The sequence below is a fragment of the Asterias rubens genome, chromosome 6, assembly GCF_902459465.1.
Source record: "Asterias rubens chromosome 6, eAstRub1.3, whole genome shotgun sequence".
In the NCBI taxonomy this organism is placed as follows: Eukaryota; Metazoa; Echinodermata; class Asteroidea; order Forcipulatida; family Asteriidae; genus Asterias; species Asterias rubens.
The window spans coordinates 17,105,571-17,121,598 of NC_047067.1; the positions used below are offsets into that span (position 1 = coordinate 17,105,571).

The window sequence follows — 16,028 nt, forward strand, 5'->3', positions numbered from 1 at the left end:
GACCAGAGCTGTTTTTACATGTTTGAGTAGACTGTAATGAGTCTAGGTACCAGGCAGCTTGCGTCTACTTTTCGCGGGAAAATACTGCGCATCTCTGACGACGACTGTTTTAGTTTTGTTGTGCGTTTACAACCAACATTCACACACAATAATATATTTGTACATCATGCATTTTCCATTATAAACCACAGCAAACAGTCCACGTTTGTCATGAATAGAGGGCGCTATGACTAGTGTTTAAAGAACATTCAATATTTGGACAAGTGCGTAAAAAAAAAGTCTCAGTCTGAAAAAAAGTGGAAAATATTATTGCGTTTGTCTACAGCAAGGTCTGCATAATGGATTATTTTAAGCGATGTGAAAAGACATCCTGCAAACGGTGTTCATTCGTTGTCTCAATCTTCTTCATCGTGTCCTTCCTGTTCTATATGGTGTCCCTCCAGTGGTCCGCACACAGGATGGCAACGTCGTTGTCTCAATGATTCTACACTACAGAGGCCTCGATTGGTTGAATAAGCGTGGATGTATTCTGCGTGGAGCAATTCAACCAATAGAATGCGTTCTCTTTGTTTCGTGATCGTTATCGTTTTTTGTTATCGCTGCTGTGTGACTCGGCCACACTTACAGAACATTTAAATGCGTTATTTTATCATTTCCATCTCTTATATGATTTTACATCAGTCAGTTTAGTCAATTTGTATTCTAGCTCTTGTTCGAGGATCTCATGAGGGCACATTATAGATTTTAAAAAAGTCCAGGATCCGACTACTTGACCACATTCTAACGAATATTCAATGTTCTCACTATATTATTCAAACCTACTTTAACAGGTTTTTTTGGCAAATGAGCAGCCAATTTAACCACCAAGCTATTCTATCATTTCGCGCAAAATTGAATGCTACTATAATACATCTTTTGAAAGTTTCTCCTAATCTAATTGATGTAAATCCACTTCAAACATATTTTTTTTTTTACCGAGAAAAATACAACCCTTGCAATAGATTGAAGTTTATACACGTTATACGAATAATTTGTTCAAGAGTCTTGTTAACTGATTTTAATTAACGCATTGAAGTAAATTACACATGTACAGAAATACTACCATGGTGAAACGCTTATTCTGCACTCTGGTTTCACTGCATTCGCATAAATCTTTCGCCTTTTACTAAAGATTTCCGTGCAGAGGAACAACTGAATGAGTCTATAGACTACTTGTTTTACTTCCCCACAGTCGAAAGACTGGGCTCATAAATAAATAAAAGATAGAACATGAATGTAAACAACGTTTCAATATTCAGCTATGACTTGGAGACAGCCAATGAAGGTCTGTATAGATCAGTTGGTAGAGCACCGATACGTTAATCCGGAGGTCGTTGGTTAAAATCCCGCTGGAGTTAATTGTCTATGTTCATCCGATTTTTTTATATATTTTTTTATTACCCAGTTTCCCTTGTGGTTTGTTACTTGATATTTGAAAAAAAGAGTCAGGTATTTTCTAAACAGTTATAATTATTTTTTTATCGGAGGATAATAAAAACAAGTTTGGTTTAACCGTTACACCGATGTGTGTTAGCACTGTGTACTTCGTATTTTCCTAAGTGCTGTAAAAAAAAAAAAAAGCCGGGTAATATACTCGGGTTGGATTTGTAACTCTTAAGCATTGTCTCACCATATAGACCACTGAGATTGACCGGTACAGCTAGCTAGGGGCAATTCAAATCCGAAGTTTTAGCAGCGGGTATCGCACTATTTGATAAACGTTAAATTTGCATCGGGGATAAACAAAATGTATAATTTTGTTTTACCCGTTTACGATTTGTATTATAAGCACTGTGTACTCAGTACTTTTCCGAGTTCCTTAGGGGGAAAACAATCACAGGAATATAACATGGTTGGGATTCGAACCAACTACCTTTGCAATATAGAGAGGCAGTTTGAATCTTATGTTTTAGCAGCGGGCACCACGACGATTAAAAAGACGTTAATTTTGCATCGGGGATAAAGAATCTAAAATTTGGTCCAGGCTCCGACTACTTGACCACATTCTCATGAATATTCAATATTCTCGGTAATATATTCACACCTAATTTAATAATAACTCTTTTGATAGTTTCTTCTAATCTACTTGATATAATTCCACTTTAAACAACTTGTTTGATTGAGAGAGAAAAAACAACCCTTGCAATAGATTGAAATTTATATACATGTTTGAATAATTTGTTCAAAAGTTTTGTTTACTGATATCACTTAACGCCATGAAGTTTGTTACACATGTAAAGAAAGACTACCATGGTGAAACACTCAATATGCACTCTGGTTTCACTGCATTCGCATAAATCTTTCGCCTTTTACTAAAGATTTCCGTGCAGAGGAACAAATTAATGAGTCTACAGACTAATTTTTCGCTGCCCTGTCGAAAGATTGGGCTAATAAATAAATAAAAGATAGAACATGAACTAAAATAACGTTTAAATATTCAGCTATGTTTTTGGAGTCAGCAAATGAAGGTCTGTATAGCTCAGTTGGTAGAGCGCCGATACGCTAATCAGGAGGGCATTGGTTAAAATCCCGCAGGAGTAAAGTTTATTTGTTCAGCCGATTAAAAAACAAATTACCCAGTCGGTTTCCCTTGTGATTTGTTATTTGATATTTAAAAAAAAAGTCAGGTATTTTTTGAGCAGTTATAAATAAATTTCTATCGGAGGATAAAGAATAAAGAGTTTGGTTAACCGTTACACCGATGTGTGTAAAGCACTGTGTACTTCGTATTTTCCCAAGTGCTGTAAAAACAGCCGGGGTAATACTCGGGTTGGATTCTAACCCACGACCTTTGTAACTCTTAAGCATTGTCTCACCATATAGACCACTGAGATTGACCGGTACAGCTATAGCTAGAGGCAATTAAAATCCGAAGTTTTAGCAGTACCGCACTATTCGATAAACGTTAAATTTGCATCGGGGATAAAAAAAATGTATAATTTGGGTTTACACGTTTATCGATTTGTATTATAAGCACTGTGTACTCAGTACTTTTCCGAGTTCCTTAGGGGGAAAACAATCACAGGAATATTACATGGTTGGGATTCGAACCAACTACCTTTGCAATATAGAGAGGCAGTTTGAATCTTATGTTTTAGCAGCGGGTACCGCAACGATTAACAAGACGTTAATTTTGCATCGGGGGATAGAGAATCTAAAATTTGGTCCAGGCTCCGACTACTTGACCACATTCTCATGAATATTCAATATTCTCGGTAATATATTCACACCTAATTTAATAATAACTCTTTTGATAGTTTCTTCTAATCTAATTGATATAATTCCACTTTAAACAACTTGTTTGATTGAGAGAGAAAAAACAACCCTTGCAATAGATTGAAACTTATATACATGTTTGAATAATTTGTTCAAAAGTTTTGTTTACTGATATCAATAAACGCCATGAAGTTTGTTATACATGTAAAGAAAGCCTACCATGGTGAAACACTCAATATGCACTCTGGTTTCACTGCATTCGCATAAATCTTTCGCCTTTTACTAAAGATTTCCGTGCAGAGGAACAAATTAATGAGTCTATAGACTAATTTTTCGCTGCCCTGTCGAAAGATTGGGCTAATAAATAAATAAAAGATAGAACATGAACTAAAATAACGTTTCAATATTCAGCTATGTTTTTGGAGTCAGCAAATGAAGGTCTGTATAGCTCAGTTGGTAGAGCGCCGATACGCTAATCCGGAGGGCGTTGGTTAAAATCCCGCAGGAGTAAAGTTTATTTGTTCAGCCGATTAAAAAACAAATTACCCAGTCGGTTTCCCTTGTGATTTGTTATTTGATATTTAAAAAAAAAGTCAGGTATTTTTTGAGCAGTTATAAATACATTTCTATCGGAGGATAAAGAATAAAGAGTTTGGTTAACCGTTACACCGATGTGTGTAAAGCACTGTGTACTTCGTATTTTCCCAAGTGCTGTAAAAACAGCCGGGGTAATATACTCGGGTTAGATTCTAACCCACGACCTTTGTAACTCTTAAGCGTTGTCTCACCATATAGACCACTGAGATTGACCGGTACAGCTATAGCTAGAGGCAATTCAAATCCGAAGTTTTAGCAGTACCGCACTATTCGATAAACGTTAAATTTGCATCGGGGATAAAAAAATGTATAATTTGGGTTTACCCGTTTATCGATTTGTATTATAAGCACTGTGTACTCAGTACTTTTCCGAGTTCCTTAGGGGGAAAACAATCACAGGAATATTACATGGTTGGGATTCGAACCAACTACCTTTGCAATATAGAGAGGCAGTTTGAATCTTATGTTTTAGCAGCGGGTACCGCAACGATTAAAAAGACGTTAATTTTTGCATCGGGGAAAAGGAATCTAAATTTTGGTCCAGGCTCCGACTACTTGACCACATTCTCATGAATATTCAATATTCTCGGTAATATATTCACACCTACTTTAATAATAACTCTTTTGATAGTTTCTTCTAATCTAATTGATATAACTCCACTTTAAACAACTTGTTTGATTGAGAGAGAAAAAAAACCCTTGCAATAGATTGAAATTTATATACATGTTTGATTAATTTGTTCACAAGTTTTGTTTACTGATTTCAATTAACGCCATGAAGTTTGTTACACATGTAAAGAAAGACTACCATGGTGAAACACTCAATAAGCACTCTGGTTTCACTGCATTCGCATAAATCTTTCGCCTTTTACTAAAGATTTCCGTGCAGAGGAACAAATTAATGAGTCTATAGACTAATTTTTCGCTGCCCTGTCGAAAGATTGGGCAAATAAATAAAAGATAGAACATGAACTAAAATAACGTTTCAATATACAGCTATGTTCTGGAAAACAGCCAATGAAGGTCTGTATAGCTCAGTTGGTAGAGCGCCGATACGTTAATCCGGAGGTCGTTGGTTAAAATCCCGCAGGAGTAAATTTTCTCTGTTCAGCCATTTAAAAAACAAATTTCCCAGTCGGTTTCCCTTGTGGTTTGTTATTTGATATTTAAAAAAAAAAAGTCAGGTATTTTTTGAGCAGTTATAAATACATTTCTATCGGAGGATAAAGAATAAAGAGTTTGGTTAACCGTTACACCGATGTGTGTAAAGCACTGTGTACTTCGTATTTTCCCAAGTGCTGTAAAAACAGCCGGGGTAATACTCGGGTTGGATTCTAACCCTCGACCTTTGTAACTCTTAAGCAGTGTCTCACCATATAGACCACTGAGATTGACCGGTACAGCTATAGCTAGAGGCAATTCAAATCCGAAGTTTTAGCAGCGGGTACCACACTATTTGATAAACGTTAAATTTGCATCGGGGATAAAAAAAAATGTATAATTTTGTTTTTCCCGTTTACCGATTTGTATTATAAGCACTGTGTACTCAGTACTTTTCCGAGTTCCTTAGGGGGAAAACAAAGACAGGAATATTACACGGTTGGGATTCGAACCAATTACCTTTGCAATATAGAGAGGCAGTTTGAATCTTGTGTTTTAGCAGCGGGTACCGCAACGATTAAAAAGACGTTCATTTTGCATCGGGGGATAAGGAATCTAAAATTTGGTCCAGGCTCCGACTACTTGACCACATTCTCATGAATATTCAATATTCTCGGTAATATATTCACACCTACTTTAATAATAACTCTTTTGATAGTTTCTTCTAATCTAATTGATATAATTCCACTTTAAACAACTTGTTTGATTGAGAGAGAAAAAACAACCCTTGCATAGATTGAAATTTATATACATGTTTGAATAATTTGTTCAAAAGTTTTGTTTACTGATATCAATTAACGCCATGAAGTTTGTTACACATGTAAAGAAAGACTACCATGGTGAAACACTTAATATGCACTCTGGTTTCACTGCATTCGCATAAATCTTTCGCCTTTTACTAAAGATTTCCGTGCAGAGGAACAAATTAATGAGTCTATAGACTAATTTTTCGCTGCCCTGTCGAAAGATTGGGCTAATAAATAAATAAAAGATAGAACATGAACTAAAATAACGTTTCAATGTACAGCTATGTTTTGGGAGAAAGCCAATGAAGGTCTGTATAGCTCAGTTGGTAGAGCGCCGATACGTTAATCCGGAGGTCGTTGTTTAAAATCCCGCAGGAGTAAAGTTTATTTGTTCAGCCGATTAAAAAACAAATTACCCAGTCAGTTTCCCTTGTGGTTTGTTATTTGATATTTAAAAAAAAGTCAGGTATTTTTTGAGCAGTTATAAATACATTTCTATCGGAGGATAAAGAATAAAGAGTTTGGTTAACCGTTACACCGATGTGTGTAAAGCACTGTGTACTTCGTATTTTCCCAAGTGCTGTAAAAACAGCCGTGGTAATATTCGGGTTGGATTCTAACCCACGACCTTTGTAACTCTTAAGCATTGTCTCACCATATAGACCACTGAGATTGACCGGTACAGCTATAGCTAGAGGCAATTCAAATCCGAAGTTTAAGCAGCGGGTACCGCACTATTTGATAAACGTTAAATTTGCATCGGGGATAAAATATGTATAATTTGGGTTTACCCGTTTGCGATTTGTATTATAAGCACTGTGTACTCAGTACTTTTCCGAGTTCCTTAGGGGGAAAACAATCACAGGAATATAACATGGTTGGGATTCGAACCAACTACCTTTGCAATATAGAGAGGCAGTTTGAATCTTATGTTTTAGCAGCGGGTACCGCAACGATTAAAAAGACGTTAATTTTGCATCGGGGGAAAAGGAATCTAAAATTTGGTCCAGGCTCCGACTACTTGACCACATTCTCATGAGTATTCAATATTCTCGGTAATATATTCACACCTACTTTAATAATAACTCTTTTGATAGTTTCTTCTAATCTACTTGATATAATTCCACTTTAAACAACTTGTTTGATTGAGAGAGAAAAACAACCCTTGCAATAGATTGAAATTTATATACATGTTTGATTAATCTGTTCACAAGTTTTGTTTACTGATTTCAATTAACGCCATGAAGTTTGTTACACATGTAAAGAAAGACTACCATGGTGAAACACTCAATAAGCACTCTGGTTTCACTGCATTCGCATAAATCTTTCGCCTTTTACTAAAGATTTCCGTGCAGAGGAACAAATTAATGAGTCTATAGACTAATTTTTCGCTGCCCTGTCGAAAGATTGGGCTAATAAATAAATAAAAGATAGAACATGAACTAAAATAACGTTTCAATGTACAGCTATGTTTTGGGAGACAGCCAATGAAGGTCTGTATAGCTCAGTTGGTAGAGCGCCGATACGTTAATCCGGAGGTCGTTGTTTAAAATCCCGCAGGAGTAAATTTTCTCTGTTCAGCCATTTAAAAAACAAATTTCTCAGTCGGTTTCCCTTGTGGTTTGTTATTTGATATTTAAAAAAAAAAAGTCAGGTATTTTTTGAGCAGTTATAAATACATTTCTATCGGAGGATAAAGAATAAAGAGTTTGGTTAACCGTTACACCGATGTGTGTAAAGCACTGTGTACTTCGTATTTTCCCAAGTGCTGTAAAAACAGCCGGGGTAATACTCGGGTTGGATTCTAACCCTCGACCTTTGTAACTCTTAAGCAGTGTCTCACCATATAGACCACTGAGATTGACCGGTACAGCTATAGCTAGAGGCAATTCAAATCCGAAGTTTTAGCAGAACCGCACTATTCGATAAACGTTAAATTTGCATCGGGGATAAACAAAAATTGTATAATTTTGTTTTTCCCGTTTACCGATTTGTATTGTAAGCACTGTGTACTCAGTACTTTTCCGAGTTCCTTAGGGGGAAAACAAAGACAGGAATATTACACGGTTGGGATTCGAACCAATTACTTTTGCAATTCTAGAGCAGTCTTACAAACTAGACCTTCGAGATTGTCATGTAGAGAGGCAGTTTAAATATTATGTTTTAGCAGCGGGTACCACGACGATTAAAAAGACGTTCATTTTGCATCGGGGGATAAGGAATCAAAAATTTGGTCCAGGCTCCGACTACTTGACCACATTCTCATGAATATTCAATATTCTCGGTAATATATTCACACCTACTTTAAAAATAACTCTTTTGATAGTTTCTTCTAATCTACTTGATATAATTCCACTTTAAACAACTTGTTTGATTGAGAGAGAAAAAAAAACCCTTGCAATAGATTGAAACTTATATACATGTTTGAATAATTTGTTCAAAAGTTTTGTTTACTGATATCAATTAACGCCATGAAGTTTGTTATACATGTAAAGAAAGCCTACCATGGTGAAACACTCAATATGCACTCTGGTTTCACTGCATTCGCATAAATCTTTCGCCTTTTACTAAAGATTTCCGTGCAGAGGAACAAATTAATGAGTCTATAGACTAATTTTTCGCTGCCCTGTTGAAAGATTGGGCTAATAAATAAATAAAAGATAGAACATGAATTAAAAAAACGTTTCAATTTTCAGCTATGTTTTTGGAGTCAGCAAATGAAGGTCTGTATAGCTCAGTTAGTAGATCGCCGATACGCTAATCAGGAGGTCGTTGGTTAAAATCCCGCAGGAGTAAAGTTTATTTGTTCAGCCGATTAAAAAACAAATTACCCAGTCAGTTTCCCTTGTGGTTTGTTATTTGATATTTAAAAAAAAGTCAGGTATTTTTTGAGCAGTTATAAATACATTTCTATCGGAGGATAAAGAATAAAGAGTTTGGTTAACCGTTACACCGATGTGTGTAAAGCACTGTGTACTTCGTATTTTCCCAAGTGCTGTAAAAACAGCCGGGGTAATATTCGGGTTGGATTCTAACCCACGACCTTTGTAACTCTTAAGCATTGTCTCACCATATAGACCACTGAGATTGACCGGTACAGCTATAGCTAGAGGCAATTCAAATCCGAAGTTTAAGCAGCGGGTACCGCACTATTTGATAAACGTTAAATTTGCATCGGGGATAAAATATGTATAATTTGGGTTTACCCGTTTGCGATTTGTATTATAAGCACTGTGTACTCAGTACTTTTCCGAGTTCCTTAGGGGGAAAACAAATCACAGGAATATAACACTGGTTGGGATTCGAACCAACCAACTACCTTTGCAATATAGAGAGGCAGTTTGAATCTTATGTTTTAGCAGCGGGTACCGCAACGATTAAAAAGACGTTAATTTTGCATCGGGGGATAAAGAATCTAAATGTTGGTCCAGGCTCCGACTACTTGACCACATTCTCATGAATATTCAATATTCTCGGTAATATATTCATACCTACTTTAATAAAAACTCTTTTGATAGTTTCTTCTAACCTAATTGATATTATTCCACTTTAAACAACTTGTTTGATTGATAAAAACTACCCTTGCAATAGACTGGAGTTTATATACATGTTTGATTAATTTGTTCACAAGTTTTGTTTACTGATTTCAATTAACGCCATGAAGTTTGTTACACATGTAAAGAAAGACTACCATGGTGAAACACTCAATATGCACTCTGGTTTCACTGCATTCGCATAAATCTTTCGCCTTTTACTAAAGATTTCCGTGCAGAGGAACAAATTAATGAGTCTATAGACTAATTTTCGCTGCCCTGTCGAAAGATTGGACTAATAAATAAATAAAAGATAGAACATGAATTAAAAAAACGTTTCAATTTTCAGCTATGTTTTTGGAGTCAGCAAATGAAGGTCTGTATAGCTAAGTTGGTAGAGCGCCGATACGCTAATCAGGAGGGCGTTGGTTAAAATCCTGCAGGAGTAAACTTTATTTGTTCAGCCGATTAAAAAACAAATTTCCGTGCAGAGGAACAAATTAATGAGTCTATAGACTAATTTTTCGCTGCCCTGTCGAAAGATTGGGCTAATAAATAAATAAAAGATAGAACATGAACTAAAATAACGTTTCAATATACAGCTATGTTTTGGGAGACAGCCAATGAAGGTCTGTATAGCTCAGTTGGTAGAGCGCCGATACGTTAATCCGGAGGTCGTTGGTTAAAATCCCGCAGGAGTAAATTTCCTCTGTTCAGCCATTTAAAAAACAAATTTCCCAGTCGGTTTCCCTTGTGGTTTGTTATTTGATATTTAAAAAAAAAAGGTCAGGTATTTTTTGAGCAGTTATAAATACATTTCTATCGGAGGATAAAGAATAAAGAGTTTGGTTAACCGTTACACCGATGTGTGTAAAGCACTGTGTACTTCGTATTTTCCCAAGTGCTGTAAAAACAGCCGGGGTAATACTCGGGTTGGATTCTAACCCACGACCTTTGTAACTCTTAAGCAGTGTCTCACCATATAGACCACTGAGATTGACCGGTACAGCTATAGCTAGAGGCAATTCAAATCCGAAGTTTTAGCAGAACCGCACTATTCGATAAACGTTAAATTTGCATCGGGGATAAACAAAAATTGTATAATTTTGTTTTTCCCGTTTACCGATTTGTATTGTAAGCACTGTGTACTCAGTACTTTTCCGAGTTCCTTAGGGGGAAAACAAAGACAGGAATATTACACGGTTGGGATTCGAACCAATTACCTTTGCAATTCTAGAGCAGTCTTACAAACTAGACCTTCGAGATTGTCATGTAGAGAGGCAGTTTGAATATTATGTTTTAGCAGCGGGTACCACGACGATTAAAAAGACGTTCATTTTGCATCGGGGGATAAGGAATCAAAAATTTGGTCCAGGCTCCGACTACTTGACCACATTCTCATGAATATTCAATATTCTCGGTAATATATTCACACCTACTTTAATAATAACTCTTTTGATAGTTTCTTCTAATCTACTTGATATAATTCCACTTTAAACAACTTGTTTGATTGAGAGAGAAAAAACAACCCTTGCAATAGATTGAAACTTATACACATGTTTGAATAATTTGTTCAAAAGTTTTGTTTACTGATATCAATTAACGCCATGAAGTTTGTTATACATGTAAAGAAAGACTACCATGGTGAAACACTCAATATGCACTCTGGTTTCACTGCATTCGCATAAATCTTTCGCCTTTTACTAAAGATTTCCGTGCAGAGGAACAAATTAATGAGTCTATAGACTACTTTTTCGCTGCCCTGTTGAAAGATTGGGCTAATAAATAAATAAAAGATAGAACATGAATTAAAAAAACGTTTCAGTTTCAGCTATGTTTTTGGAGACGGCCAATGAAGGTCTGTATAGCTCAGTTGGTAGAGCGCCGATACGCTAATCAGGAGGGCGTTGGTTAAAATCCCGCAGGAGTAAAGTTTATTTGTTCAGCCGATTAAAAAACAAATTACCCAGTCAGTTTCCCTTGTGGTTTGTTATTTGATATTTAAAAAAAGTCAGGTATTTTTTGAGCAGTTATAAATAAATTTCTATCGGAGGATAAAGAATAAAGAGTTTGGTTAACCGTTACACCGATGTGTGTAAAGCACTGTGTACTTCGTATTTTCCCAAGTGCTGTAAAAACAGCCGGGGTAATACTCGGGTTGGATTCTAACCCACGACCTTTGTAACTCTTAAGCGTTGTCTCACCATATAGACCACTGAGATTGACCGGTACAGCTATAGCTAGAGGCAATTCAAATCCGAAGTTTTAGTAGTACCGCACTATTCGATAAACGTTAAATTTGCATCGGGGATAAAAAAAAATTTATAATTTTGTTTTTCCCGTTTACCGATTTGTATTATAAGCACTGTGTACTCAGTACTTTTCCGAGTTCCTTAGAGGAGAGGAACAAATTAATGAGTCTATAGACTAATTTTTCGCTGCCCTGTTGAAAGATTGGGCTAATAAATAAATAAAAGATAGAACATAAACTTAAATAACTTTTCAATATACAGCTATGTTTTTGGAGTCATCAAATGAAGGTCTGTATAGCTCAGTTGGTAGAGCGCCGATACGTTAATCCGGAGGTCGTTGGTTAAAATCCCGCAGGAGTAAATTTTATTTGTTCAGCCGATTAAAAAACAAATTACCCAGTCGGTTTCCCTTGTGGTTTGTTATTTGATATTTTAACAATAGAGAAGACTGGTCTTTGGCAATTAGCAATTGTGTCCAGTGTCTTTAATTAGCGCAAAAATTTTGTTATAAGAAAAGCTCATCACGACAAATCAATTATGAAGTTAATTGTGCTCCTTTTGTTTAAATAGTGATTTGAAGCGAAGACAGCACTTTAACCTGAGAGTTACTGGAGAAGGAGCAACTGGAGAAATTAAGGTTTGTGTTTCTGAACAGGAATTTTTCTCTTCCAGGGGCGGGGAAGGGAAGTGAAGGAAGGGACTGGAAAACAAAGAAAGGGTCAAACTTTTGAAGGTTTATGGAATGTTTGCAAACCTAAATGCTTTTGTTCACCTTGGCCTGTTTGAATCATACATGCATTAAGCTTTGAATGTGTTAGTATTATTTAGTTCATAGCAAATGAGTTTGTTATACCTCGGTAACAAATTGTGAAGTTTGATTGGATGTGAAACAAAAACGCATGTACCATGGCTGCCCAGTGTCAAGTTTTGTTAACCGGTGTACATTACCTTGATCATTCCCACCATTGGTCCATTTCCAATGCTTAGTACAAAACAGGCGCGGGTTTGAGGGAACAGAGAAGAACTATTTCTTAATTGAGCAACTGTTCGTCTGCTTAATAAATTATGCATACTCCGTCATAATTAATATTTGAAGATGACAACATAACTTTGAGTAGAGGAATAATCATGTTACCAAGGTATAAAAAAACAATTGTTGCACGCTGCGATTGGGGTCCATGGTTTTGTGTACACCCTTGGGGGAAAATGACACCCGAGGTGATGATGTACAAAACGCCATGGATTCCGTCACAGCGTGCAACAATTGTATAATAGTCAATTAGAATTGATTATGCTGGGTCCACAGGGAGTTTTTATGAAGTGTCAATTAAGTTACTTATTCACCTTTCCTATATGAAAACTAAAGGATACATGTAGCATTATCAGCTTTGTATGAACATCCTTTTCTGTAATAAAATTGACTTTCTGTTGTCCTGTATTTTTCATCAGTTTTATGGGGAGAAAACAAATCAAAAAGTTTTTTTTTTTTTTTTTTTGCCCTGGAGGGGAAATTTATTCAAGTTTCTTCAATGTACAAAGTTACACAAACTACTGGTAAAACCAACTACTTATAGAACGATACTAAGAGATAAATGGCAAATTGCAAAAACAGGAAGTTTGATGATTATACAAGGCATTTAGTTGGTACATAGCAATACAAAAGACTCCCATTTGGTATTGAACTTATCCAAGTTGTTATTCTTAACAAAGATCATTTTTTCCATTACAAAATAATGATTTATTTCCTTTTTGATAAGAACAAATGAGGGCTTTCTGTCGTTCATCTTCATCCGATAAATATGAAAACGGCAAAGAATGAGAATTAAATTGAGAGCAGACCATTTTCTATTAAGGACACCAAACAGCGTGGTCGTGTTGTCAAAATTAATATCAATGTTCAGTGTATTAGTCAACCAGTGTTTTATCTGACGCCAAAAGTACAGAGACACCTTGCAATTACAAAACAAGTGGACTAGTGTCTCTTCTTCAATTTAAAAAAAGTACACAGATTAGAATTCTTCCGACCAATTTTAGAAAGAAAGGAATTTACACCCAGAATTCTATGCACCAATCTAAACTGGAACCAACGTAACTTGGTGTCACATGTACAGTTGAAGGGTAAACCACAGAAAATGTGCCATTGAGGAATCGGAAAACTCACGCCAATTTTTTCTTCCCATTTAACAATAAACTTGTGCACAACTTTTTTGCTGGAGGTGAAAACACTGTACAGACGGGTGGAGCCCTTTATATCCATCAACAAAGTCTCAAAATTGAATGGTAAAAAAGGGCGAGCAATTTCTGAGGTTTCTCCATTCAGTACATTACGGAAGGAATGTTTGATTGCATTGACCACACCCCCGTACTCTAAAAAATTTGTTCTAGCCCTGAATTTCCTTTGAAATGCCACAAGAGAAAGAGCCACACCTTGCGAGTCAAAAATGTCACACACGAAGTTCACACCCTTTTTGGCCCAGTGTTTATAGTTAATGTGTTTGTTACCGACCATAATATTCTGATTATGCCACAACACATTTTTCAAAGCGTCAATTTGACTGGCAGGTACATGACACTTAACAAAGCTGCACCAAGCATTAAGAACATCAATCCAAAAATGGTTTTGATTTGCGGCCCCTTTTAAATAGATCAGCAATGCCTGGTGGCCTCCCTCGAGTGCTAGAGGATCATAAATGTTCGAAATCTTCAAAAAAGAGTGACCCAACCCAAGTTATTCGAATTTAGAAATCTGCGGATCCAGGTGACCTTAAGGGCTTTTATATACGAATGCATGTCAATCATTTTAACTCCTCCATGACAATAGCCTTGAATCATCTGGTTCCTGGACACACGGTCATTCCCTTTCCATATAAAGTTATAGAACATACAGTCTAATTCTTTGATAACATTCCTAGGCGGGTTGGGGAGAGTTAAAATAAGAAAAGTAAGCTTAGATAAAAGGAGCGACTTTGTTACAGTAACTCTCCCCAGCACCGTTAGGTTACGTTTAGACCACTGCTCAATTAAACTTTTAATAGCAGAAATGACCTTGGTGTAGTTCAAATTCACCATACTAGCAAGATTAGTGTTAAAGTCTATACCAAGGGCTCTGAAAGGGTTTTCAGCCAAAACCCAGTTAACTTTGATGTGCTCACAAATCCCTTTCTTACGCCCTTTGTTGCTACCAATCCAAACCGCATTAGTTTTGTCAAAAAGTTAATACAAATTTGATTTATTTGTTTATGGTTGTTAGGCTGAAGTTCCCTCCTTTGACCTGTCAGATGTTGTTGTTGGTACAGCAGTCAGTCATGATATTGTTATCTACAATAACAGTAACTGTAGTCTCCACTACAAGCTGCTTAGTTCCTTAGGGGGAAAACAATCACAGGAATATCACACGGTTGGGGATTCGAACCAACTACCAAGCGCCATGAAGTTAATTGCACATGTACAGAAAGACTACCATGGTGAAACACTCAATATGCACTCTGGTTTCACTGCATTCGCATAAATATTTCGCCTTTTACTAAAGATTTCCGTGCAGAGGAACAAATTAATGAGTCTATAGACTAAGTTTTCGCTGCCCTGTCGAAAGATTGGGCTAATAAATAAATAAAAGATAGAACATGAATGTAAATAACGTTTCAATATTCAGCTAATTTTTGGAGACAGCCTTTGTTACACTTAAGCAGTGTCTTATCAACTAAACCACCGAGATCGCCCGGTGCAGCTAGAGGCAATTCAAATCCGAAGTTTTAGCAGCGGGTACCGCACTTTTGGATAAACGTAAAATTTGCGTCCGGGATATATAAATAAATAATTGGTTTTACCCTTACAACGATTTGTATAATTTTGTTTTTCCCGTTTACCGATTTGTATTATAAGCACTGTGTACTCAGTACTTTTCCGAGTCATTAGGGGGAAAACAATCACAGGAATATTACACGGTTGGGATTCGAACCAACTACCTTTGCAATTCTAGAGCAGTCTTACAAACTAGACCATCGATATTGCCAGGTAGAGAGGCAGTTTGAATCTTACGTTTTAGCAGAAATGATCGATAGGGTCAACTCGAGAGTTACGTCACAGCTTCTCGTCAGTCTAGTCAGTCTACCAATCATCACCCAACGTGCAAAACGTTCAAATGTCGAATATGACCGTATCCTATAGCGATTACTACACAGTGTCACACGCTCAAAGTTGTGAACATGTTAAAACAAATCCCAGACCCTGAGAACTCCGAACCGCTAGCGAATCCAACTTATATCAAACATGACGTCACGAACTAATAACAACTCACACACATCAGCAGGGCCGTTAATGGTGCCCTATCAGCCGTACAATAGGGCAGAAGACTGGGTTTAAATCACTTTTACACTGTATCTTGAATACAAAATATAAAAACAAATCCCCATTATCCTTCACCTCTGATGTATTTCAAATCTACCAACGAAGTGCATTTCTCGTTTGCCAGACGCTGTGATAAT

General features: G+C 36.5%; 10 non-coding genes across 10 annotated transcripts; all 10 read left to right on the top strand.

The window, feature by feature from the left end:
- The first annotated feature begins 1,122 nt into the window (after positions 1–1,122).
- On the top strand, positions 1,123–1,239 carry LOC117291980. Its single transcript, XR_004519246.1, has one exon. It is a non-coding gene; the product is annotated as a U5 spliceosomal RNA (small nuclear RNA).
- A 1,069-nt stretch (positions 1,240–2,308) lies between these two features.
- LOC117291974 lies at positions 2,309–2,428 on the top strand. The gene has a single exon (XR_004519240.1). It is a non-coding gene; the product is annotated as a U5 spliceosomal RNA (small nuclear RNA).
- Positions 2,429–3,494: 1,066 nt separating this feature from the next.
- LOC117291968 lies at positions 3,495–3,614 on the top strand. The gene has a single exon (XR_004519235.1). It is a non-coding gene; the product is annotated as a U5 spliceosomal RNA (small nuclear RNA).
- Positions 3,615–4,680: 1,066 nt separating this feature from the next.
- On the top strand, positions 4,681–4,800 carry LOC117291966. The gene has a single exon (XR_004519233.1). It is a non-coding gene; the product is annotated as a U5 spliceosomal RNA (small nuclear RNA).
- A 1,068-nt stretch (positions 4,801–5,868) lies between these two features.
- On the top strand, positions 5,869–5,988 carry LOC117291970. Its single transcript, XR_004519236.1, has one exon. It is a non-coding gene; the product is annotated as a U5 spliceosomal RNA (small nuclear RNA).
- A 1,065-nt stretch (positions 5,989–7,053) lies between these two features.
- Positions 7,054–7,173, top strand: LOC117291971. The gene has a single exon (XR_004519237.1). It is a non-coding gene; the product is annotated as a U5 spliceosomal RNA (small nuclear RNA).
- Positions 7,174–8,283: 1,110 nt separating this feature from the next.
- LOC117291967 lies at positions 8,284–8,403 on the top strand. The gene has a single exon (XR_004519234.1). It is a non-coding gene; the product is annotated as a U5 spliceosomal RNA (small nuclear RNA).
- A 1,067-nt stretch (positions 8,404–9,470) lies between these two features.
- Positions 9,471–9,588, top strand: LOC117291979. Its single transcript, XR_004519245.1, has one exon. It is a non-coding gene; the product is annotated as a U5 spliceosomal RNA (small nuclear RNA).
- A 1,364-nt stretch (positions 9,589–10,952) lies between these two features.
- LOC117291975 lies at positions 10,953–11,072 on the top strand. Its single transcript, XR_004519241.1, has one exon. It is a non-coding gene; the product is annotated as a U5 spliceosomal RNA (small nuclear RNA).
- A 3,952-nt stretch (positions 11,073–15,024) lies between these two features.
- LOC117291982 lies at positions 15,025–15,144 on the top strand. The gene has a single exon (XR_004519248.1). It is a non-coding gene; the product is annotated as a U5 spliceosomal RNA (small nuclear RNA).
- The last annotated feature ends 884 nt before the right edge of the window (positions 15,145–16,028 follow it).